Source organism: Ambystoma mexicanum (genome assembly GCF_040938575.1).
Source record: "Ambystoma mexicanum isolate Mex_15411 chromosome 12 unlocalized genomic scaffold, UKY_AmexF1_1 Mex_chr12_unloc.2, whole genome shotgun sequence".
NCBI classification, from domain to species: domain Eukaryota; kingdom Metazoa; phylum Chordata; class Amphibia; order Caudata; family Ambystomatidae; genus Ambystoma; species Ambystoma mexicanum.
This window is the reverse complement of record NW_027182323.1, coordinates 13,215,916-13,239,852: the sequence shown is the minus strand read 5'-3', so window position 1 is coordinate 13,239,852 and position 23,937 is coordinate 13,215,916. Positions and strand designations below refer to the sequence as shown.

At 48.4% G+C, this 23,937-nt stretch overlaps 4 non-coding genes across 4 annotated transcripts; 2 read left to right on the top strand and 2 right to left on the bottom strand.

Moving 5' to 3' along the window:
* Positions 1 to 520: 520 nt before the first annotated feature.
* Positions 521 to 607, bottom strand: TRNAY-GUA (transfer RNA tyrosine (anticodon GUA)). The gene is given in 2 exon segments: positions 521 to 556; positions 571 to 607. It is a non-coding gene; the product is annotated as a tRNA-Tyr (tRNA).
* A 15,652-nt stretch (positions 608 to 16,259) lies between these two features.
* On the top strand, positions 16,260 to 16,332 carry TRNAF-GAA (transfer RNA phenylalanine (anticodon GAA)). Its single transcript has one exon. It is a non-coding gene; the product is annotated as a tRNA-Phe (tRNA).
* A 5,464-nt stretch (positions 16,333 to 21,796) lies between these two features.
* On the bottom strand, positions 21,797 to 21,883 carry TRNAY-GUA (transfer RNA tyrosine (anticodon GUA)). The gene is given in 2 exon segments: positions 21,797 to 21,832; positions 21,847 to 21,883. It is a non-coding gene; the product is annotated as a tRNA-Tyr (tRNA).
* A 533-nt stretch (positions 21,884 to 22,416) lies between these two features.
* Positions 22,417 to 22,489, top strand: TRNAF-GAA (transfer RNA phenylalanine (anticodon GAA)). Its single transcript has one exon. It is a non-coding gene; the product is annotated as a tRNA-Phe (tRNA).
* The last annotated feature ends 1,448 nt before the right edge of the window (positions 22,490 to 23,937 follow it).

The following is a 23,937-nucleotide window of genomic DNA, read 5'->3' as shown; positions in this document are numbered from 1 at the left end:
TTCCTGCCGCGCACGAGATCTCGCGAGACCGTAGGTCTCGCGATATCTCTACACAATTGTAAATAAAGTTTGACTTAACTGCTGCCCAAGCAGCAAAGAAAGAGGAAAGGAAGAGAAAGGAAGCCAGGTTTATGGACGCAGTTAGAGAGGATTGGATACAATAGTCACATGGAAACAACATTCGACCTATCATAAACGGACTACAAACAGCTGTTTTAATGGGAAATGTCGTTTTTGTGATGGTTTCTTTTTAATATTCTTTGCTTTAATGCTGCTCGAGAAAAGAGAAGAGTAAGCATAATTGGGGCCTCCAGTCTTGACCCAGAATCCGAGCACAGGCAACCTTGTCCTGCTAAAAAGGAAGACAACTCACCTTTCAACCAGCACAAACGATCACAATCTGGTTTCCAAAAGTCATAAAAATGTTGAGAACCTGTCGTTCAATGTGACAAATACAGCGCAGTATAAGTGTGCGGTTTCCATTGATATTACGTGGCAGAAGTGTTTTATTAGCAAAATGTCCTTCGAGCCGGAATTGAACCAGCGACCTAAGGATATCTGATTACCTCACTACAGTCCTCCGCTCTACCAACTGAGCTATCGAAGGATTCATATTGAGGTGCTTGCAAATGGCATGCTGAATGACCAGCACACAACTTGAAAGATATCATTGTCTATACGTGTGATTTCAATAGTGATCCTGCTCCCTATAGTTGCACTTCAATGCCTTAAATTCAACCTAATTATCAGGCTGTATACCGCGTGATTTTTTGACACCAAGAGTACCGCGCGGGTTTGGTTCGAAAGTACTTAAAGATCAACTTAGAACACAGCCAAGGGCCCATCACACATCTACAAGAAACAGCACGATGGAGAGAGGCTCCGTGCACGTGATAGTTGCACCTGGAGCCGAAAATGCGATTTTTCTTTCGAAATGATTTGGCGAGCAGATTGATCTCTTTCCTGACATCCCACCCGTTTTGTTCCATTGTACTTGCTGGTTACAGAATAAGCAAAGAAATGGAAAATCCGATGCTATAACTGGGGCAATATTACAACAACAAAAAAGGAAGGAAATAAGGTCTAGGATTGCAGATGTCTGTTTCTTTGCAAAACGACCGAAGAGCACTATCAGTCAGCCGAAATAGCTCAGTTGGGAGAGCGTTAGACTGAAGATCTAAAGGTCCAGGGTTTCGGCAGGGGATATTTTTTAAAGGTTTTTCATGCTGCTCCATTTGATAATCAGAATCTTTTCACACTTAAAGTTATCATTGAATGGCAGACGATGCAGTGGAAATAAATCTCTAATTCTTATTTTTCTACCATATCTACCCAAATGTAATTTCCATGTTAAAACTTGTTGCTCATTTCAACATGTCCTGTCTGTGCCATGAAATGGAAAAGAGACTTATAGGGGTAATAATATTTCAATGTGACTCAGGGCACATATGGCCATAATTCACAACTCACAGTACTGGGCATTATTTAGTTTAATGCTTTTGCAAAGATTTCCAGTTGCATAAGTGTTTTTTTTTTAAAGGGCTGGGGTTGAAGGAATAGGTGAAGTGGTGACAACTTTTGAATTTGCGCGGGTGGGGTGGGGTGGGGTGGGGTAGGGTAGGGTAGGTCGGTGAACCATTTGGTGCAACTTTTGACCCAGATGATGTCCTGGGAAATGATATTCTACAGAATGCCATCACACAACATGACATCATAGGCAGTGACATCCAATTACCTGTGAGCGACACACAGTCCTTGTTAATGATGTCCAGTTTCCCACCAAAACAAAAAGTGATGGATTTAAGGTTTTGCAGAAGTCATAATCACTGGCACGTGCCATTCTTCTGTGTAACCTTCCCTATAATTATGTTGGCCAAGAATATCTTCACCAGCATATACAAAACACCAGTGCAGAGTAGAATCCTGTCACTGTGATGCACTGTACACGGAGCACCCGTAAGTTAACTCTTGCCAAATAAAGCATGCAGCAGGTGTTTTATTTCAACACACACAACTCGTGTCTATTGTTTTTGTCCGGCAAAGCTGATGGTGGTTCGGGAAGAGGGCGGGGGCGTCAAATGTTTCAAGATCGGGGGGGGGGTGCAGCTATGCCCCATGAAGCAGTATAAGTGTTCCAATTTTCTAATTTATCTTGCGGAGGGCAAGTGTGTGTTGATGCGGCTAAGCCGGGTACCGCACCAATCACACAGGACTGGATAGGGAGACAAGGGGTGCAAAAAAGGATGGAGCGGAGATGGACCCACCACGGTGCCGGTCTTTGTCTGTATATCTGGTAGAGAATCGCAGGGCTGAACGTCGGAGGCGGTCTGCGGATCAGAGGCAGGATCTAGGCAGTGCCAGAAGATCAGAGGGGCGTTTCGTTCCCCCAGGCAAGGTTTTATACATCCCGGTCCTATCCAGTCCCCAGACAGTGATCGAGCACGGGTGCAACCGAAAACTACCCTCCCTCCCTCTCATAACTATATCTTTCTGTATCAATTTTCTCTCTATTTTACTGTCGTACTGAGCACTACTTTGTTTGTTTTTTCAGAGCCCCGAGGCGGAGTTATGATGTGTATACATAAAAAAGTGCAGGTTGAGACCACAAGGGTCCACTGCAACCAGGAGTTAGCGCACGGCACCCAGGGGTACAAGTCCTTAGTAATGGCCACAGGGCAATCCAATGATTGAGGAGGGTTGTGGGGGGGTTTGGGAACTGCAACAAGAGAGAGCGTCTGCCATGGGGCTAAGCTGCCAGCTAACAGGTAAGTATGTACATTGAAATGAGGAGGGTCAAATAAAGAAAAGGAGAAAGAGGGAAAGGATAGGAATGGAGGGAGTTACGAGATTTCAGCAAGGGAAGAGGTCGGTCAGTGGTTTCAGCTAGGAGCTTTGCCCCCATGAAAGGAGTGTTCAAGCTGCCGACCTTAGTGCCATTTGCCCGGGTGCCTGGATGATGTGGCCAAGAATGTCTTCACCGGCACATCCAGGATGCCAGTGCAGAGCAGAATCGTACTAAGTTAACTCTTGCCAAATAAAGCACCGCTAGGGAAGATTTCCCTTAGGTGCAATTTTCCCTCCGTTTATGGACCGCTCCAAACTTTTTGCTTTTGTTTGGCTAACCTAACCGGACTTTTTCCTGTGGAGCGCAGCCTTCAGCTGCACTCCTCTGGGCTTTTGTTCATCTGTTATGGGGATACTGACACGTCCTTCATACTGTCAGTACTGACAAACTATATTTCCCTTAGTCTTTGATTAAGTTGTCATTTCTTGATAACTTTTGATCTATGTGCCAAGTACCTTACAGTACCGCACATAGGGGTCCTTTTGTTTTATGGCCCTAGACACACTCTAAGGATTTTCTGGTGACTGTACAGGTGTGCCTAGGACAAACAGGTGGCAGCAGTTTACTTTTATACTATTTGTAATACTTTTTAGTTAACCATACTGCGTTTACTGCGTTTGGCTCAAGACTGTGGCCACTGCCGAAATGGCTGTGGCACAAAGTCTTTTGTTCTGTCCTTTGTCCATTTTGTCCCTTTGTCTTCCCCCAGCTCGATCAGACAAGGGCTTTGGGCATGCAGCCACCCGTGAAAACCACAACTTTCGCGGGCTCCTGCATGTCACGTGTGCTAATGCCCAGGAACAGGATTGGGACTCTCTGGTCCCAATCTACACTACTGGTGCCAGTATGTCTGGTATGCCTGAATGACTGGAACCAATGTGGACCGCGATTGGTTCATGCCTGACGTTCATGCAAGAGAGCATATCTGTTGTTGGCTATCCTAGATTTGAGCATGAAACGGATTTCGGATGAGAGAGGGGGCTCTGTATCCATTCCAGGTCTATCAACTGAAGTTCTCTCCAAACTACATAAGGACCAAGTATCCTGAATTGCCAAAGGAGACCTTTGGAACCACCAGAGAAGTGCTGGAAGGTTTGGCACCCTGAGCCTGCTGTTGTTCCGTCAGACCCCTGCTCTTGTATCCACCACAGAAGGCCTCCAAGTGCGCTTCGACCCTTTGGAGTAGGGGGAACAACTACTCTCAGCACCTCCTGATTACCCTCAAAAAGAGCCTCATCAGAAGTGTTCCTGGGCCATCCAGCAAACTGACAAGCTTGAACCTGGGGTATCGCATAGGAGCACTACTGTTCCAGGTTGAAACTCGAGACTTGGGGAATCGCTAGCTTGTGGTCCTGGGCCCTCTCCCGCCAAATGTTGTCCTAGCTCCCCTGGGTCGCGATTTAAAAGAGTGTGCCATGCCGTGAGCATTTGCAGTACCTGCATCGCCCGGATGTGGTGACGGTTATTGTATTAGCCTTGCCTGCCTGCCCCCTTGTGTCCTGTGATGTGCTGCACTGGAACTGTCCTCTTTTCTTCATCGTGAGCTGAGAAAAGGCTACTGTCCCGCCACAGACAATCGTCCTGTCCCGCAGCTGCTGAGAGCCAGAGAAACGTGCAACTGCAGGGGTTGAACCTACAAGCTACCTGGCCTACACTGGCAAAGTTTGGCCCAGACTGTGTCGAGGGTGGGCGAGTACTTGCATCACTTACCGTCTACCCGCTATTCTCCAGTTCCTCCAGGAGGGTTTTGACAAGGGCATAGCGATCTCCACACTTTGCTCCCAATGGGCCTCCATTAAAATCCTCTTGGGGGACTCTGATGGCCACCTGGATGGGGAGGTGTTGGTGGGGAAGTTTCTTCGGGGTGTCTCTGCTTCCCGTCCTTGTACCTATAAGGGCCTTCCCCCAGGGATCGTCCTCCAGACTTAAAGTTCCTTCAGGGGCATCCCTTTGAGCTCCTGTCGGAAATTGATATCAAGCACCTTACTCTGAAGACTGCTTTCCTGATTGCCATCACGTCTGCCCATAGGCTGGGGGAAGTTGGGGCTCTGTTGTGTCGACCCTCTTTCTTGAGAGTTCTGCCGGAATCTGTGGTTTTGCGGTGTGATCCAAAGTTTCTGCCTAAAGTTGTGTCTCAGTTTCACACTTCTCAGGATCTGGTTCTCGCTGCGGTTTTTCAGAAACCCCAGGCGCCGAACGAGGTGGCTTGGCATGCCATTGAGGTGCGGCGGGCAGTTCTGGAATATTTGGCTCGGACTGCCCCTTTCCGGCAGTCTGATAGTCTCTTGGTTACTTGTGGCCCCGCGGAGCGGGGCGTAAGGCCTCTGTGGTTTTCATTAGCCGGTGGATCCGTACTGTTGTCTCCATGTCCTATTTGGTTTCTGGCCTGCCTGTACCTGACCACGTTCAGGGTCGATCTACCAGGGGGTTATGCTGCTTCCTGGCCAGATGCTGTTATCTCTACAGAAGATTTGGGCGTTTCTCTACAGGGGTTTGGCTGAAACCTGGGCGGATCAGAGCACCTTTGTCAACCACTATCAGTTGAACGTCTCTCACTCTAGGGATGGTTCCTTCAGGGTTGGTGTTTTGTCTGTTGGGATGTGATTATTGGAGTCAATAAAGGTGTTTTTTTTGTTGCTGCACTTCTGTCTCTGTGTCTCATTGGGACCTCTCCCTGTTGCTGCTATGGTATGCCTCATGAAGTAAGTACTGGGTCGAGGAAGAGTGGACGTGGAGGTAATGCTCTGATTACTTACCAGCAATCTTCATTACTCCTAATCCTACTCTTCCTCGTCACAGTACTGACGACCCTCCTCTCCCTCCCTATGGGGGTTCCCATGCTGCGGCTTGAATACGTTAAACAGGAAGCTGAGGGTCAAGGTGAGAAGTTAGACAAAAGAAAAGAAATAGAAGAAAGTCCTGTGTCGGAGGCAGGGGCCTCATGAAGTAAATGCTGTGACGAGGAAGGGTACGACTAAGAGTAATGAAGATTACCTGTAAGTTAAGTAAGGCCCGCACTTCCGGCCGCGCACGTGATCTCGCGAGACCTGCCGGTCTCGCGATATCTCTACACACCTCCCCCTGATAATGCAAAGGCAGTTCATTGCAATACATAGTCATTGTATCTCACCGGTCTTCTGTGTTCCCTTCGCGGACGATCGCCTCTCTCACTGCACACGTCCTGCTGGTCATTTTCTCGCTCGAGAGTTGGGGCATCCACTTGAATCTCATTTCCTTCAACTTCTCTTCTGTCTGTCTCCGGCTCTCGTTCTTTCCCCCTCTCATTGTCCATTACTCCTTCAGCTTCAGACCTTTCATAAGTCTTTTCTCTCTCTTGCCTCTTTTCAAACGTGGCTACTCTTTCCATGTTCCATGTGCGCCCATCTTCGGTGCGGACATGGTTGGCTCCTCAGTGAATCACCTTCACAGGTCCGCTGAACCGTGAGCCCGTGATCTGATCCTTGGTCGGTAACCGTATTTTGATCCAATCTCCTTCTTTTACTTCTGACTCTTGTTTGGTCCTTCTTCTTCTGTCGCTCCACCTTTTCATGCGTGCCTTGCTGTTCTCTATTCTCCACACCACTTCCGACATGTCTACTTCTTCGTCTTCTCTTACTTTGGCCAACCATGGCGGTACTAGCGTGGATGCTGCTCTCCTCCCTCTCAGCATGCGAAAAGGAGAAATTTGGGTGAATCCGTTGGGGGTCAGTCTGTGAGCTGCGATGGTCTCTTTTGTTGTTTTGAGGGGATCCAATCCTGAAGCGGTTGCTAATTGGATGGCTCCCTTAATGAACCTATTGGCCCTCTCGACGAGCCCATTTGCTTGGGGATGGTAGAGTGCTGCTTTCTTCTGGTGTATGTTGTGCTTCCTCAGAAACAGTTCCATGTCTCTGGATATAAGTTGTACTCCGTTGTCTGTTACTAACTCGTTGGGGAGCCCTTCGCTCTGAAAAATGGCCGTCAGGACCTCTATTACGGTTGCGGTCGTGATGTTAGGAACAAACTCGGCCTCGACCATTTCGATAAATAGTCCACTAGCACTATGCCGTACCGATGCTCGGGCGCCATCGTCTCCAATGGTCCTATGAAGTCTAGACCTACTTTTGACCACACCGCTTCCGGGGTTTCTGTGGGAATCATGGGCGCCTGTCCGATTTTCAGGCGCTTGTCACTGTTGAGACACTCATGGCATCTCTCAATCATGGTGCGGATCTCCAGGTCCATGGACGGCCACCAGTAGGCTTCTCTCACTCTGCAACGTGTCATGGTGTTCCCCAGATGGCCCGCAGGGGCCCTGCACAGAATGATTTTTCTCATGCCTGCGGGCGGGATTATCTGGTCGGTTTTCATAATTATGCCGTCGGCTTCTGAGATCTCATCTGCCACTTTCCAATAAGGTCTCATACCTTCTGGCACTGCCCTTTCGTCTGGCCATCCGTTTTTGATCCATTCTCTGATTCTCACCATGGTAGGATCCTTTCCATCTTCTTCAATCCAGTGTTTTTCGCTGAGTTCCAGGTAGTCGGGCGCCTTGAGATCTGTAATGGATGCTACAATGCATTCTTCTTGTAAGAAAGTGGTGGCATTGTCCTTGCCCTCTGGCAATCTTGACATGCAGTCTGCCTGCGAATTCTTCCATCCGGAGATGTGTTGCACCTCGAAGGTGTATTCCTGCAGTTTTGCTGCTATGCGTGCTAATTGGGGTGTTGACACTTTGGTGCCACCTGGGCTGAGCATGTGGATGAGGGGCTTATGGTCGGTAACCAACTTGAACTTCGTGCCCCACACATATGTCCTGAAATGTTCCACAGCCCATGTACAAACTAACATCTCCTTCTCTATGGTGGAGTAGTTTTGTTCAGCTGACGATAGGGCTTTCGAGGCAAACGCTACCACATGTTCCGTGTCGCCCTTCTTCTGAGTGAGGACCGCCCCTAGTCCATATGCACTGGCATCTGTAGTGATGACTGTACTCCACTCTGGGTTGAACGGTTGCAAGCATGGCGCTTCAACAATGTGTTGTTTTATGCTTTCCACCGATTTCTTCTGATCTTCCTGCCACGTGTACTCCGACCCTTTTTTGAGGAGCTCTCGGAGCGGTGCTGAGGTTTCCTAGAATTTGGGGATGAATTTTGCATAGTACTCCGCCAACCCGAGGAATGACCTCACTTCGTCTTTGTTGGTGGGTTCTGGAGCTTAAATTCAGGCCTGCAGTAAGTTTTGCTTGGGACTTATACCTTTCTCTGATATTTTGTACCCCAAATACTCAACTTCTTTTGCTTTGAACACACATTTTTGGTACCTTAATCTCACACCCGCTTCTTGCAGTTTGGTGAGGACTGTTCTCAATGTGACGTCGTGCATCTGTTCGTCCTTTGCGTAGATAAGCATGTCATCCTGGAAATAAGCCACGTTCCTGACGTTCCGCAGTAGAGCATCCATCATGCGTTGAAACGCTGAGGCTGCAGATGATAAACCAAATGGCATTTTGGTGAACTGATACATGCCAAACGGGGTGATGAAAGCGGTGAGTGGCTTGGGCTCCTTGTGCAGTTGAATTTGATGGTAGGCGTTCCTCATGTCCAGTTTCGAGAATACTTTGGCTTCCTTCATCATGAGGATTAACTCATTTATGCTCGGCAGCGGGTAGCTGTCTGCAATAACTTCCAGGTTTAGGCTGCCGAGGTCAATGCATACTCTTAGCTCTTGTGAGTTCTGTTTCTTTATGAGTACCACTGGGCTCAGCCACTCAGAAGCTTCAATTTCTTCGATGACGCCATCTTTCTTCATTCTGTCCAGTTGGCTTCTGAGTGTGTCTATTGCCGTTGTCGGTACTGGCCTTAATCTGTGCTTGACCGGAACTGCGTTGGTTTTGAGTAATATTTTGTGGACAAAGCCCTTGATGTGACCAGGTTCTTCCAAAAATAGTTTGGGGTAATCACTTTTCACTACTGGTGCGCTCCTCCAACTGACTGACAGTACACCTGATCCTCTGTGCTGGGGTCCAGCTCGATTTTCAGTTTCGCCTGGTCGTCCCACCCTAATACCGCTGGGCCTTCTTGACTAAAGTAAACTTTGGTGGTGGTCTCTCTTCCTTTGAACTCTACTTTCCCTTTGATGTAGCCCAACAAGTCTACAGACGCACCACCAAAAACTGTAGGCTTGTGCCGTGTGCGTCGTACTTGGACCGTCTCTGTACCCATCATCTCTTTGTACGTGCGTCGGGGTATTATGGTGAGATCAGAACCCAAATCAGCCATGACCCTTGTTTCCAGTCCATTTATTTTGATTGCACAGTGGGGCTTTTCCCTTCTGGCCCGTGAGCTGTTCACCATGATGACTGTCGGTCTCCCTTCATCTTCCGAGGACGAATCCCTCTCAGTGTTGTGTTCAGCGTTAACACTCGTGATCTTCTTGTTGCGCACCCGAGACATGATTGAGAAGTGACCAATCTTTTTGCATACTGAGCACTCCTTGTCTCTTGCTGGGCACTCTCTATCGAAGGCTAGATGCTTTGTGCTGGTGCACCTGTGGCATTTCAACGGTTCTTTCTTCCCCCATTTTCCTTCTCTCGCATCGAGGACCGGCCTCTCCTTCTTTGGGCGGATTGCCACTGATTGAACTTCGGTAGGGCCGTGGCCGCTTGCAAATTCTTTCCTTCTGCCTACCGTCTCCTCAACTGCTCTCGCTATTTCAATAGCTTTTTCCAGCTGCAATTCCTTCTCTAAAATGAACTTATCTTGTACTTTTCTGCTGTTGGTGTGGACCACCAGCATGTCGCAGATGAGAGTCTCAGCGTTGTTACCAAAACTGCAGAGCGCCGCCAGTTCGTGCAGTTTGGTGACATAATCATCAACGGGTTCGGACGCCTCCTGTTTGCGGCTGTAGAACCGAATCCTGTGCAGGACGGTATTCTCCTTGCTGGCGAACCTTTTAACAATCCTTCGCACAGCCTCCTTGAATTCATCATCATTATCACCAGCTACTGGCTCCGGGGTGAGACTCTCAAACACCCTCTGTCCTTCAACGCCCAGGGCATTTAGTAACATCGCTCTGCGTCTCGCCGCCGAGTAGCCCGCACCGCCCATGGCCTCTACATACGTTGTGAATAAGGGTTGCCATTGTGGCCACGGAATGGCAAGCCTACCTGGAGTTTGCAGGAAGGGCGGTGGTGGTGTCGCTCCTTGCATGGCTCCACCCGGGTTTTAGTGATGATCCTCGTCGCTAATTATGTTGTGTAATTCTCACAATAAATGATAGGAGGCAGTGTGGTTACAAGTTGTGTGCTTTTATTCTTCTGTGCCACTCAAGTAAATCTGCAACATATATGATATGAGTCAATGATGGGCAACAGGCCCTGGAGCTGCGACACAACTCGTGTACATGCTGAGAGTCTCTCTTGCGGCTTGTAGGCCTCTTCTTGGGAGGAGCGCCCGGGAGCACGTCCTGCTCCGTGGCTTTCTCCCGCTCGAATGCCTCGCTGAGCGTGTGGGGCCCGCACTTCCGGCCGCGCACGAGATCTCGCGAGACCGGTAGGTCTCGCGATATCTCTACACAATTGTAAATAAAGTTTGACTTAACTGCTGCCCAAGCAGCAAAGAAAGAGGAAGGGAAGAGAAAGGAAGCCAGGTTTATGGACGCAGTTAGAGAGGATTGGATACAATAGTCACATGGAAACAACATTCGACCTATCATAAACGGACTACAAACAGCTGTTTTAATGGGAAATGTCGTTTTTGTGATGGTTTCTTTTTAATATTCTTTGCTTTAATGCTGCTCGAGAAAAGAGAAGAGTAAGCATAATTGGGGCCTCCAGTCTTGACCCAGAATCCGAGCACAGGCAACCTTGTCCTGCTAAAAAGGAAGACAACTCACCTTTCAACCAGCACAAAAGATCACAATCTGGTTTCCAAAAGTCATAAAAATGTTGAGAACCGGTCCGTCAATGTGACCAAATACAGCGCAGTATAAGTGTGCGGTTTCCATTGATATTACGTGGCAGAAGTGTTTTATTAGCAAAATGTCCTTCCAGCCGGATTTGAACCAGCGACCTAAGGATATCTGATTACCTCACTACAGTCCTCCTGAGCTATAGAAGGATACATGTACAAGCCCTTGCAAATGGCATGCTGAATGACCAGCACACAACGTGAAAGATATCATTGTTTATACGTGTGATTTCAATATTGATCCTGCTCCCTATAGTTGCACTTCAATGCCTTAAATTCAACCTAATTATCAGGCTGTATATGTAGAGAAGTCGCGAGAGCCCCGCTCTCGCGAGATCTCGCGGAACCGGAAGTCCCGCCCCCGCGCGCTCCGCGCGCATTACGAGCCGGGCCGAGGACGCGTAGAGAAGCGCCCTGCCGGCTCCTCTGAGAACGAGGCCCGCAGCTCAGTTAAGGACGTGAGCTGCACCCAGCAAACCCCAGCCACTTCAGGCCCGTTGGCCTTAATTCATAGAGACACGCAGTTCGCGTGTATTTGGGACTGGCCGGAAATTCATAAATAAAGCCCTTCCAGCTAACCAGCAAGTCTCCTGTCTTCTGTTACTGCATTTTACTACATAAATTGGCGACGAGGATCACCACAACCCACGAAGAAGCATGCAAGGAGCAACGCCACCGCCACCCTTCCTCCAAACTCCAGGTAGGCCTGCCATTCCCCTATTTATGACCTACGTGGAAGCACTGGGTGGAGCAGGGTTCTCGGCGGCAAGGCGCAGGGCCATGTTACTCAATGCCCTGGGGGTAGAGGGACAAAGAATTTTCGAAAGTCTGACCCCGATCCCGGTTGCTGGCGACAACGACGACGTGTTCAAGGAGGCGGTGAGGAGATTCATAAAGAGGTTTGCCAGCAAAGAAAACACAGTGCTGCACAGAATACGGTTCTACGGTCGGAAGCAGGAAATGTCGGAACCAGTGGATGATTACGTCACTAAGCTGAGGGAACTAGCGGCATTATGTAACTTTGGCAACAATGCGGAAAACCTCATCTGTGACATGTTGACCGTTCACACGAACAGCAGGAAAGTCCAAGATAAATTTATCATCGAAAAGGAATTGCAGCTGGAGAAAGCAATCGAAATTGCCAGAGCAGTCGAAGAAACGGCGGGAAGACGGAAGGAGCTCACAGGAGCCCAGAGCTCCGCTGAAATACAGGCAGTGGGCTTCCATTCAAAAAAAGAAAAGCCGACATCGGACATGAGGGATGTGAAAGGAAACAGGAAAGAACCCCTCAAGTGCCACAGGTGCACCAGCACGAAGCACTTAGCGTTTGACAGAGAGTGCCCAGCTAGAGATAAGGAGTGCTCCGTATGCAAACGCATTGGCCACTTCTCAATCGTGTGTCGATGGAGAAACAGGAAAGTCACCAGTCTCAACGCAGAGCGCATCATGGAGAGAGAATCATCCTCAGAAGATGAAGGTAGGCCCACAGTTATAATGGTGAACAGCACAAGAGCCAGGAGAGAGAAGCCCCACTGCACGATTAAAATAGACGGCAATGAAACTAGGGTTATGGCAGACTCAGGTTCGGATCTAACCATCATTCCCCTGAGGACTTACAAAGAAATGGTGGGAAAAGAAAAAGTACAAGTGCTGACTACGCGGCACAAGCCCACAGTTTTTGGGGGAGCGTTGATTGAACTCTTGGGGTACATAAAGGCCAAAGTCGAATTCAAAGGGAGAGTGGCAATCACTAGAGTTTACTTCAGCCATGAAGGTCCAGCAGTGTTAGGTTGGGACGATCAAGACAAACTGAAAATTAGACTGGATCCCAGCACAGAGGATCAGGTACTGTCAGTCAGTGCAAAGGACGGACCTGTGGTCAAAAACGATTATCCTACACTATTCTCAGAGGAGCCGGGGCACATTAAGGGTTTTCTCCACAAAATTGTTCTCAAAAGAAATGCTGTCCCAGTCAAGCATCGGGTGAGGCCGGTACCTGCCACAGCCAGAGATACCCTCAGAGGACAGTTAGACAAGATGAAGAGGGAGGGGGTCATAGAAGAAATCGAAGCATCCGAGTGGTTGAGCCCGGTGGTTCTCATAAAGAAGCCCCAATCCCAGGAATTGAGGGTCTGCATAGACCTGCGCAGCTTAAACTTGGAAGTCATCACGGACAATTACCCTCTTCCAAGCATCAACGAACTCATTCTACTAATGAAAGAGGCCAAGATATTTTCAAAACTCGACATGAGAAATGCATACCACCAAATACAGCTCCATGAAGATTCAAAACCCCTCACGGCATTCATCACTCCGTTTGGGACATACCAATTCACCAAAATGCCGTTTGGGTTGTCATCAGCAGCATCGGCTTTCCAAAGGATGATGGATGTCCTGCTACGCAATGTTAAAAACGTAGTGTATTTCCAGGACGACATCCTGGTGTACGCAGGGGATGAGCAGACCCACGACTCCACGTTGAGAAAAGTCCTCAACAAGCTACAAGAAGCAGGCATCCGCTTACGCCATGAAAAATGCGTGTTCAAGGTGAAAGAGGTCGAATACTTAGGGTACCTGATCTCGGAAAAAGGCATCAGTCCAAAACGGAACCTCATGCAGGCCATCAGTAGAGCTCCAGAACCCACCTGCAAAGAAGAAGTGAGGTCATTTCTTGGACTCGCTGAGTACTATGCCAAATTCATACCAAAGTTCTCAGAAACCACAGCACCCCTCCGCGACTTACTCAAAAAAGGGTCGGAGTTTACGTGGCAAGAACCGCAAAAGATTGCGATGGGAAGCATAAAACAGCACATCATGGATGCCCCATGTCTGCAACCATTTAATCCAACGTGGGAGACAGTCATCACCACAGACGCCAGTGCGTATGGACTGGGAGCAGTATTAACTCAAAAAAAAGGTGACACGGAACATGTGGTAGCCTTTGCGTCGAAGGCGTTATCGGAAGCGGAACAGAATTACTCCACCATTGAAAAGGAAATGCTGGCGTGTGCATGGGCAGTGGAACATTTCAGAACATACGTGTGGGGCACAAAGTTCAAGCTACTGACGGACCATAAACCGCTCATCCACATGCTCAGCCCTGGAGGGACCAAAACATCCACACCCAGATTAGCACGCATTGCAGCCAAACTGCAAGAGTACACTTTCGAAGTCCAGCACATTTCAGGTTGGAAAAATACGCAGGCCGACTGCATGTCGCGGCTGCCGGAAGATAAGGATAAAGCAACCACATTCCTACATGGGGAATGCATCGTGGCATCCGTCATGGACTTAAGAGCACCCGACTACCTGGAACTCAGTGAAAGGCACTGGGAGGAAGAGGACGGGAAAGACCCCACCATGACCAGGATTCGAGAATGCATCAAAGAAGGTTGGCCCAGTGAAAAAGTGCTGCCCGAAGGCATGAGGCCATATTGGAAAGTGTCGGACGAGCTGTCCGAAATCGAAGGGATCGTCATGAAAAATGATCAAATCATTCCCCCAATAGGTATGAGAAAAACCATTCTCTGCCGGGCTCACGCGGGACACCTCGGAAACACGATGACTCGCCGCAGAGTGAGAGAAGCCTACTGGTGGCCGTCCATGGACCAAGAAATTCGCACCATGATAGAACGGTGTCATGAATGCTTAAACAGCGACAAAAGACTTAAGGTCCGCCAGGCACCCCTGATACCCACAGAAATACCCGAAGCAGTATGGTCCAAAATAGGCATCGACTTCATAGGACCCCTGGAGGCTATGTCGCCGGAACACAGGTATGGCATAGTGCTGGTGGACTACTTATCGAAATGGGTGGAGGCAGAGTTTGTCCCTAATATAACCACCAAGACGGTCATAGAAGTACTCACAGAAATTTTTCAAAGGGAAGGCCTCCCCAAGGAGGTGGTTACGGACAATGGGGTGCAATTGGTCTCTAAAGACATGGAAGATTTTCTAAAAAGAAATCATATCATTCAAAAGAAAGCTGCCCTGTATCACCCTCAGGCCAATGGGCTTGTAGAAAGGGCAAACAGGTTCATAAAGGGCGCCATCCAATTGGCAACAGCTTCAGGAATGGACCCGCTCAAAACCACCAAAGAGGCCATAGCGGCCCACAGACTCACTCCAAATGGCATCACGCAGGTTTCCCCGTTCAAAATGTTGAGAGGGAGGAGTGCGGCATCCACGCTGAGTCCACCATGGCTATCGAAAGTACGAGAAGATGAGGCTGTGGACATGTCAGAAGTAGTGTGGCGAATCCAAAGCAGTAAGGCACGTATGAAGACATGGAGTGATGAGAGAAGGAGGGCCAAACAAGCGCCAGACATAAGAAAGGGAGACCTGGTCAAGATCAGACTACCAAAGAAAGATCAAATCACAGGGTCCCGATACAGTCGACCCTGCCAAGTAATTCACAAAGGAACAAACTACATTCGCACGGAAGACGGGCGCACGTGGAACGTTGAAAGAGTAGCACTGTACCAGAGGAGGCAAGAAAGAGAGAGGTCTCCGGAGAGATCACTAGTAGAGACTGAGAAGAACTATGGGAGAAGCGAGGAACGTGAACACGAAGGAGACGACCGAGAAAGGCTAGAACCTGAGATCGAACCGGAAGAACTCGATGCGGACCCGGAACCAGAGCAGCAAGAAGAGTGCGCTGGAACCAGGGAGCGGCCCAGAAGAGAGCACAGAAGACCGGTGAGATACAATGACTATGTTGTACAGTGACTCTATTATCAGTCGGAAAAAAGGGAGGTGTGTAGAGAAGTCGCGAGAGCCCCGCTCTCGCGGGATCTCGCGGAACCGGAAGTCCCGCCCCCGCGCGCTCCGCGCGCATTACGAGCCGGGCCGAGGACGCGTAGAGAAGCGCCCTGCCGGCTCCTCTGAGAACGAGGCCCGCAGCTCAGTTAAGGACGTGAGCTGCATCCAGCAAACCCCAGCCACTTCAGGCCCGTTGGCCTTAATTCATAGAGACACGCAGTTCGCGTGTATTTGGGACTGGCCGGAAATTCATAAATAAAGCCCTTCCAGCTAACCAGCAAGTCTCCTGTCTTCTGTTACTGCATTTTACTACAGTATACCACGTGATTTTTTGACACCAAGAGTACCGCGCGGGTTTGGTTCGAAAGTACTTAAAGATCAACTTAGAACACAGCCAAGGGCCCATCACACATCTACAAGAAACAGCACAGATGGAGAGAGGCTCCGTGCACGTGATAGTTGCACCTGGAGCCGAAAATGCGATTTTTCTTTCGAAATGATTTGGCGAGCAGCTCTATTGATCTCCTTCCTGACATCCCACCCGTTTTGTTCCATTGTACTTGCTGGTTACAGAATATGCAAAGAAATGGAAAATCCGATGCTATAACTGGGGCAATATTACAACAACAAAAAAGGAAGGAAATAAGGTCTAGGATTGCATATGTCTGTTTCTTTGTAAGATGACCAAAGACCACTATCAGGCAGCCGAAATAGCTCAGTTGGGAGAGCGTTAGACTGAAGATCTAAAGGTCCCTGCTTCGATCCAGGGTTTCGGCGGGGGATATTTTTTAAAGGTTTTTCATGCTGCTCCATTTGATAATCAGAATCTTTTCACACTTAAAGTTATCATTGAATGGCAGACGATGCAGTGGAAATAAATCTCTAATTCTTACTTTTTCTACCATATCTACCCAAATGTAATTTCCATGTTAAAACTTGTTGCTCATTTCAACATGTCCTGTCTGTACCATGAAATGGAAAAGAGACTTATAGGGGTCATAATATTTCAATGTGACCCAGGGCATATATGGCCATAATTCACAACTCACAGTACTGGGCATTATTTAGTTTAATGCTTTTGCAAAGATTTCCAGTTGCATAAGTGAATTTTTTTAAAAGGGCTGGGGTTGAAGGAATAGGTGAAGTGGTGACAACTTTTGAATTTGCGCGGGTGGGGTGGGGTAGGGTGGGGTAGGGTAGGGTAGGTGGGTGGACCATTTGGTGCAACTTTTCACCCAGATGATGTCGTGGGAAATTATATTCTACAGAATGCCATCCCACAACATGACATCATAGGCAGTGACATCCAATTACCTGTGAGCGACACACAGTCCTTGTTAATGATGTCCAGTTTCCCACCAAAACAAAAAGTGATGGATTTAAGGTTTTGCATAAGTCATAATCACTGGCACGTGCCATTCTTCTGTGTAACCTTCCCTATAATTATGTTGGCCAAGAATATCTTCACCAGCATATACAAAACACCAGTGCAGAGTAGAATCCTGTCACTGTGATGCACTGTACACGGAGCACCCGTAAGTTAACTCTTGCCAAATAAAGCACGCAGCAGGTGTTTTCTTTCAACACACACAACTCGTGTCTATTGTTTTTGTCCGGCTAAGGTGATGGTGGTTCGGGAAGAGGGCGGGGGCGTCAAATGTTTCAAGATCGGAGGGCGGGGGCGCAGCTATGCCCCATGAAGCAGTATAAGTGTTCCAATTTTCTAATTTATCTTGCGGAGGGCAAGTGTGTGTTGATGCGGCTAAGCCAGGTACCGCACCAATAACACAGGACTGGGTAGGGAGACAAGGGGTGCAAAAAAGGATGGAGCGGAGATGGACCCACCACGGTGCCGGGCTTTGTCTGTATATCTGGTAGAGAGTCGCAGGGCTGAACGTCGGAGGCGGTCTGCGGATCAGAGGCAGGATCTAGGCAGTGCCAGAAGATCAGAGAGGCGTTTCGTTCCCCCAGGCAAGGTTTTATACATCCCGGTCCTATCCAGTCCCCAGACAGTGATCGTGCACGGGTGCAACCGAAAACTACCCTCCCTCCCTCTCATAACTATATTGTTTCTGTATCAATTTTCTCTCTATTTTACTGTCGTACTGAGCACTACTTTGTTCGTTTTTTCAGAGCCCCGAGGCGGAGTTATGAGGTGTATACATAAAAAAGTGCAGGTTGAGACCACAAGGGTCCACTGCAACCAGGAGTTAGCGCACGGCACCCAGGGGTACAAGTCCTTAGTAATGGCCACAGGGCAATCCAATGATTGAGGAGGGTTGTGGGGGGGGTTTGGGAACTGCAACAAGAGACAGCGTCTGCCATGGGGCTAAGCTGCCAGCTAACAGGTAAGTATGTACATTGAAATGAGGAGGGTCAAATAAAGAAAAGGAGAAAGAGGGAAAGGATAGGAATGGAGGGAGTTACGAGATTTCAGCAAGGGAAGGGGTCGGTCAGTGGTTTCAGCTGGGAGCTTTGCCCCCATGAAAGGAGTGTTCAAGCTGCCAACCTTAGTGCCATTTGCCCGGGTGCCTGGATGATGTGGCCAAGAATGTCTTCACCGGCATATCCAGGATGCCAGTGCAGAGCAGAATCGTACTAAGTTAACTCTTGCCAAATAAAGCACCGCTAGGGAAGATTTCCCTTAGGTGCAATTTTCCCTCCGTTTATGGACCGCTCCAAACTTTTTGCTTTTGTTTGGCTAACCTAACCGGACTTTTTTCTGTGGAGCGCAGCCTTCAGCTGCACTCCTCTGGGCTTTTGTTCATCTGTTATGGGGATACTGACACGTCCTTCATACTGTCAGTACTGACAAACTATATTTCCCCTAGTCTTTGATTATGTTGTCATTTCTTGATAACTTTTGATCTATGTGCCAAGTACCTTACAGTACCGCACATAGGGGTCCTTTTGTTTTATGGCCCTAGACACACTCTAAGGATTTTCTGGTGACTGTACAGGTGTGCCTAGGACAAACTGGTGGCAGCAGTTTACTTTTATAGTATTTGTAATTCTTTTTAGTTAACCATACTGCGTTTACTGCGTTTGGCTCAAGACTGTGGCCACTGCCGAAATGGCTGTGGCACAAAGTCTTTTGTTCTGTCCTTTGTCCATTTTGTCCCTTTGTCTTCCCCCAGCTCGATCAGACAAGGGCTTTGGGCATGCAGCCACCCGTGAAAACCATAATTTTGCGGGCTCCTGCATGTCACGTGTGCTAATGCCCAGGAAGAGGATTGGGACTCTCTGGTCCCAATCTACACTACTGGTGCCAGTATGTCTGGTAAGCCTGAATGACTGGAACCAATGTGGACCGCGATTGGTTCATGCCTGACATTCATGCAAGAGAGCATATCTTTTGTTGGCTATCCTAGATTTGAGCATGAAACGAATTTCGGACGAGAGAGGGGGCTCTGTATCCATTCCAGGTCTATCAACTGAAGTTCTCTCCAAACTACATAAGGACCAAGTATCCTGAATTGCCAAAGGAGACCTTTGGAACCACCAGAGAAGTGCTGGAAGGTTTGGTACCCTGGGCCTGCTGTTGTTCCGTCAGACCCCTGCTCTTGTATCCACCACAGAAGGCCTGCAAGTGCGCTTCGACCCTTTGGAGTAGGGGGAACAACTACTCTCAGCACCTCCTGATTACCCTCAAAAAGAGCCTCATCAGAAGTGTTCCTGGGCCATCCAGCAAACTGACAAGCTTGAACCTGGGGTATCGCATAGGAGCACTGCTGTTCCGAGTTGAAACTCGAGACTTGGGGAATCGCTAGCTTGTGGTCCTGGGCCCTCTCCCGCCAAATGTTGTCCTAGCTCCTCTGGGTCGCGATTTAAAAGAGTGTGCCATGCCGTGAGCATTTGCAGTATTTGCAGTACCTGCATCGCCCGGATGTGGTGACGGTTATTGTATTAGCCTTGCCTGCCTGCCCCCTTGTGCCCTGTGATCTGCTGCACTGGAACTGTCCTCTTTTCTTCATCGTGAGCTGAGAAAAGGCTACTGTCCCGCCACAGACGATCGTCCTGTCCCGCAGCTGCTGAGAGCCAGAGCAACGTGCAACTGCAGGGGTTGAACCTACAAGCTACCTGGCCTACACTGGCAAAGTTTGGCCCAGACTGTGTCGTGGGTGGGAGAGTACTTGCATCACTTACCGTCTACCCGCTATTCTCCAGTTCCTCCAGGAGGGTTTTGACAAGGGCATAGCGATCTCCACACTTTGCTCCCAATGGGCCTCCATTAAAATCCTCTTGGGGGACTCTGATGGCCACCTGGATGGGGAGGTGTTTGTGGGGAAGTTTCTTCGGGGTGTCTCTGCTTCCCGTCCTTGTACCTATAAGGGCCTTCCCCCAGGGATCGTCCTCGAGACTTAAAGTTCCTTCAGGGGCATCCCTTTGAGCTCCTGTCGGAAATAGATATCAAGCACCTTACTCTGAAGACTGCTTTCCTGATTGCCATCACGTCTGCCCATAGGCTGGGGGAGGTTGGGGCTCTGTTGTGTCAACCCTCTTTCTTGAGAGTTCTGCCAGACTCTGTGGTTTTGCGGTGTGATCCCAAGTTTCTGCCTAAAGTTGTGTCTCAGTTTCACACTTCTCAGGATCTGGTTCTCCCTGCGGTTTTTCAGAAACCCCAGGCGCCGAACGAGGTGGCTTGGCATGCCATTGAGGTGCGGCGGGCAGTTCTGGAATATTTGTCTCGGACTGCCCCTTTCCGGCAGTCTGATAGTCTCTTGGTTACTTGTGGCCCCGTGGAGCGGGCCGTAAGGCCTCTGTGGTTTTCATTAGCCGGTGGATCCGTACTGTTGTCTCCATGTCCTATTTGGTTTCTGGCCTTCCTGTACCTGACCACGTTCAGGGTCGATCTACCAGGGGGTTAGGCTACTTCCTGGACAGATGCTGTTATCTCTACAGAAGATTTGGGCGTTTCTCTACAGGGGTTTGGCTGAAACCTGGGCGGATCAGAGCACCTTTGTCAACCACTATCAGTTGAACTTCTCCCACTCTAGGGATGGTTCCTTCAGGGTTGGTGTTTTGTCTGTTGGGATGTGATTATTGGAGTCAATAAAGGTGTTTTTTTTGTTGCTGAACTTCTGTCTCTGTGTCTCATTGGGACCTCTCCCTGTTGCTGCTATGGTATTCCTCATGAAGTAAGTACTGGGTCGAGGAAGAGTGGACGTGGAGGTAATGCTCTGATTACTTACCAGCAATCTTCATTACTCCTAATCCTACTCTTCCTCGTCACAGTACTGACGACCCGCCTCTCCCTCCCTACGGGGGTTCCCATGCTGCGGCTTGAATACGTTAAACAGGAAGCTGAGGGTCAAGGGGAGAAGTTAGACAAAAGAAAAGAAATAGAAGAAAGTCCTGTATCGGAGGCAGGGGCCTCATGAAGTAAATGCTGTGACGAGGAAGGGTACGACTAAGAGTAATGAAGATTACCTGTAAGTTATTAGAGCAATTTGTTGTATAATTCTCACAATAAATGATAGTAGGCGGTGTGGTTGCAAGTTGTGTGCTTTTATTCTTCTGTGCCACTCAAGTAAATCTGCAACATATATGATATGAGTCAATGATGGGCAACAGGCCCTGGAGCTGCGATGCAACTCGTGTACATGCTGAGAGTCTCTCTTGCGGCTTGGAGGCCTCTTCTTGGGAGGAGCGCCCGGGAGCACGTCCTGCTCCGTGGCTTTCTCCCGCTCGTATGCCTCGCTGAGCGTGCGGGGCCCGCACTTCCGGCCGCGCACAAGATCTCGCGAGACCGTAGGTCTCGCATATCTCTACACAATTGTAAATAAAGTTTGACTTAACTGCTGCCCAAGCAGCAAAGAAAGAGGAAGGGAAGAGAAAGGAAGCCAGGTTTATGGACGCAGTTAGAGAGGATTGGATACAATAGTCACATGGAAACAACATTCGACCTATCATAAACGGACTACAAACAGCTGTTTTAATGGGAAATGTCGTTTTTGTGATGGTTTCTTTTTAATATTCTTTGCTTTAATGCTGCTCGAGAAAAGAGAAGAGTAAGCATAATTCGGGCCTCCAGTCTTGACACAGAATCCGAGCACAGGCAACCTTGTCCTGCTAAAAAGGAAGACAACTCACCTTTCAACCAGCACAAACGATCACAATCTGGTTTCCAAAAGTCATAAAAATGTTGAGAACAGGTCGTTCAATGTGACCAAATACATAGCAGTATAAGTGTGCGGTTTCCATTGATATTACGTGGCAGAAGTGTTTTATTAGCAAAATGTCCTTCGAGCCGGATTTGAACCAGCGACCTAAGGATATCTAATTACCTCACTACAGTCCTCCGCTCTACCAACTGAGCTATCGAAGGATACATGTAAGCCCTTGCAAATGGCATGCTGAATGACCAGCACACAACGTGAAAGATATCATTGTTTATACGTGTGATTTCAATATTGATCCTGCTCCCTATAGTTGCACTTCAATGCCTTAAATTCAACCTAATTATCAGGCTGTATACCGCGTGATTTTTTGACACCAAGAGTACCGCGCGGGTTTGGTTCGAAAGTACTTAAAGATCAACTTAGAACACAGCCAAGGGCCCATCACACATCTACAAGAAACAGCACGATGGAGAGAGGCTCCGTGAACGTGAAAGTTGCACCTGGAGCCGAAAATGCGATTTTTCTTTCGAAATGATTTGGCGAGCAGCTCTATTGATCTCCTTCCTGACATCCCACCCGTTTTGTTCCATTGTACTTGCTGGTTACAGAATAAGCAAAGAAATGGAAAATCCGATGCTATAACTGGGGCAATATTACAACAACAAAAGAGGAAGGAAATGAGGTCTAAGTTTGCAGATGTCTGTTTCTTTGCAAGACGACCGAAGAGCACAATCAGTCAGCCGAAATAGCTCAGTTGTGAGAACGTTAGACTGAAGATCTAAAGGTCCTTGGTTCGATCCCGGGTTTCGACAGGGGATATTTTTTAAAGGTTTTTCATGCTACTCCATTTGATAATCAGAATCTTTTCACACTTAAAGTTATCATTGAATGGCAGACGATGCATTGGAAATAAATCTCTAATTCTTATTTTTCTACCATATCTCCCCAAATGTAATTTTCATGTTAAAACTTGTTGCTCATTTCAACATGTCCCGTCTGTGCCATGAAATGGAAAAGAGACTTATAGGGGTCATAATATTTCAATGTGACCCAGGGCACATATGGCCATAATTCACAACTCACAGTACTGGGCATTATTTAGTTTAATGCTTTTGCAAAGATTTCCAGTTGCATAGGTGTTTTTTTTTAAAGGGCTGCGGCTGAAGGAATAGGTGAAGTGGTGACAACTTTTGAATTTGCGCGGGTGGGGTGGGGTAGGGTAGGGTAGGTGGGTGAACCATTTGGTGCAACTTTTGACCCAGATGATGTCCTGGGAAATTATATTCTACAGAATGCCATCACACAACATGACATCATAAGCAGTGACATCCAATTACCTGTGAGCGACACACAGTCCTTGTTAATGATGTCCAGTTTCCCACCAAAACAAAAAGTGATGGATTTAAGGTTTTGCAGAAGTCATAATCACTGGCACGTGCCATTCTTCTGTGTAACCTTCCCTATAATTATGTTGGCCAAGAATATCTTCACCAGCATATACAAAACACCAGTGCAGAGTAGAATCCTGTCACTGTGATGCACTGTACACGGAGCACCCGTAAATTAACTCTTGCCAAATAAAGCATGCAGTAGGTGTTTTCTTTCAACACACACCACTCGTGCCTATTGTTTTTGTCCGGCTAAGGTGATGGTGGTTCGGGAAGGGGGTAAGGGCGGGGGCGTCAAATGTTTCAAGATCGGGGGGGGTGCAGCTATGCCCCATGAAGCATTATAAGTGTTCCAATTTTCTAATTTATCTTGCGGAGGGCAAGTGTGTGTTGATGCGGCTAAGCCGGGTACCGCACCAATCACACAGGACTGGATAGGGAGACAAGGGGTGCAAAAAAGGATGGAGCGGAGATGGACCCACCACGGTGCCGGGCTTTGTCTGTATATCTGGTAGAGAGTCGCAGGGCTGAACGTCAGAGGCGGTCTGCGGATCAGAGGCAGGATCTAGGCAGTGGCAGAAGATCAGAGGGGCGTTTCGTTCCCATCCCGGTCCTATCCAGTCCCCAGACAGTGATCGAGCACGGGTGCAACCGAAAACTACCCTCCCTCTCTCTCATAACTATATTGTTTCTGTATCAATTTTCTCTCTATTTTACTGTCGTACTGAGCACTACTTTGTTCGTTGTTTCAGAGCCCCGAGGCGGAGTTATGAGGTGTATACATAAAAAAAGTGCAGGTTGAGACCACAAGGGTCCACTGCAACCAGGAGTTAGAGCACGGCACCCAGGGGTACAAGTCCTTAGTAATGGCC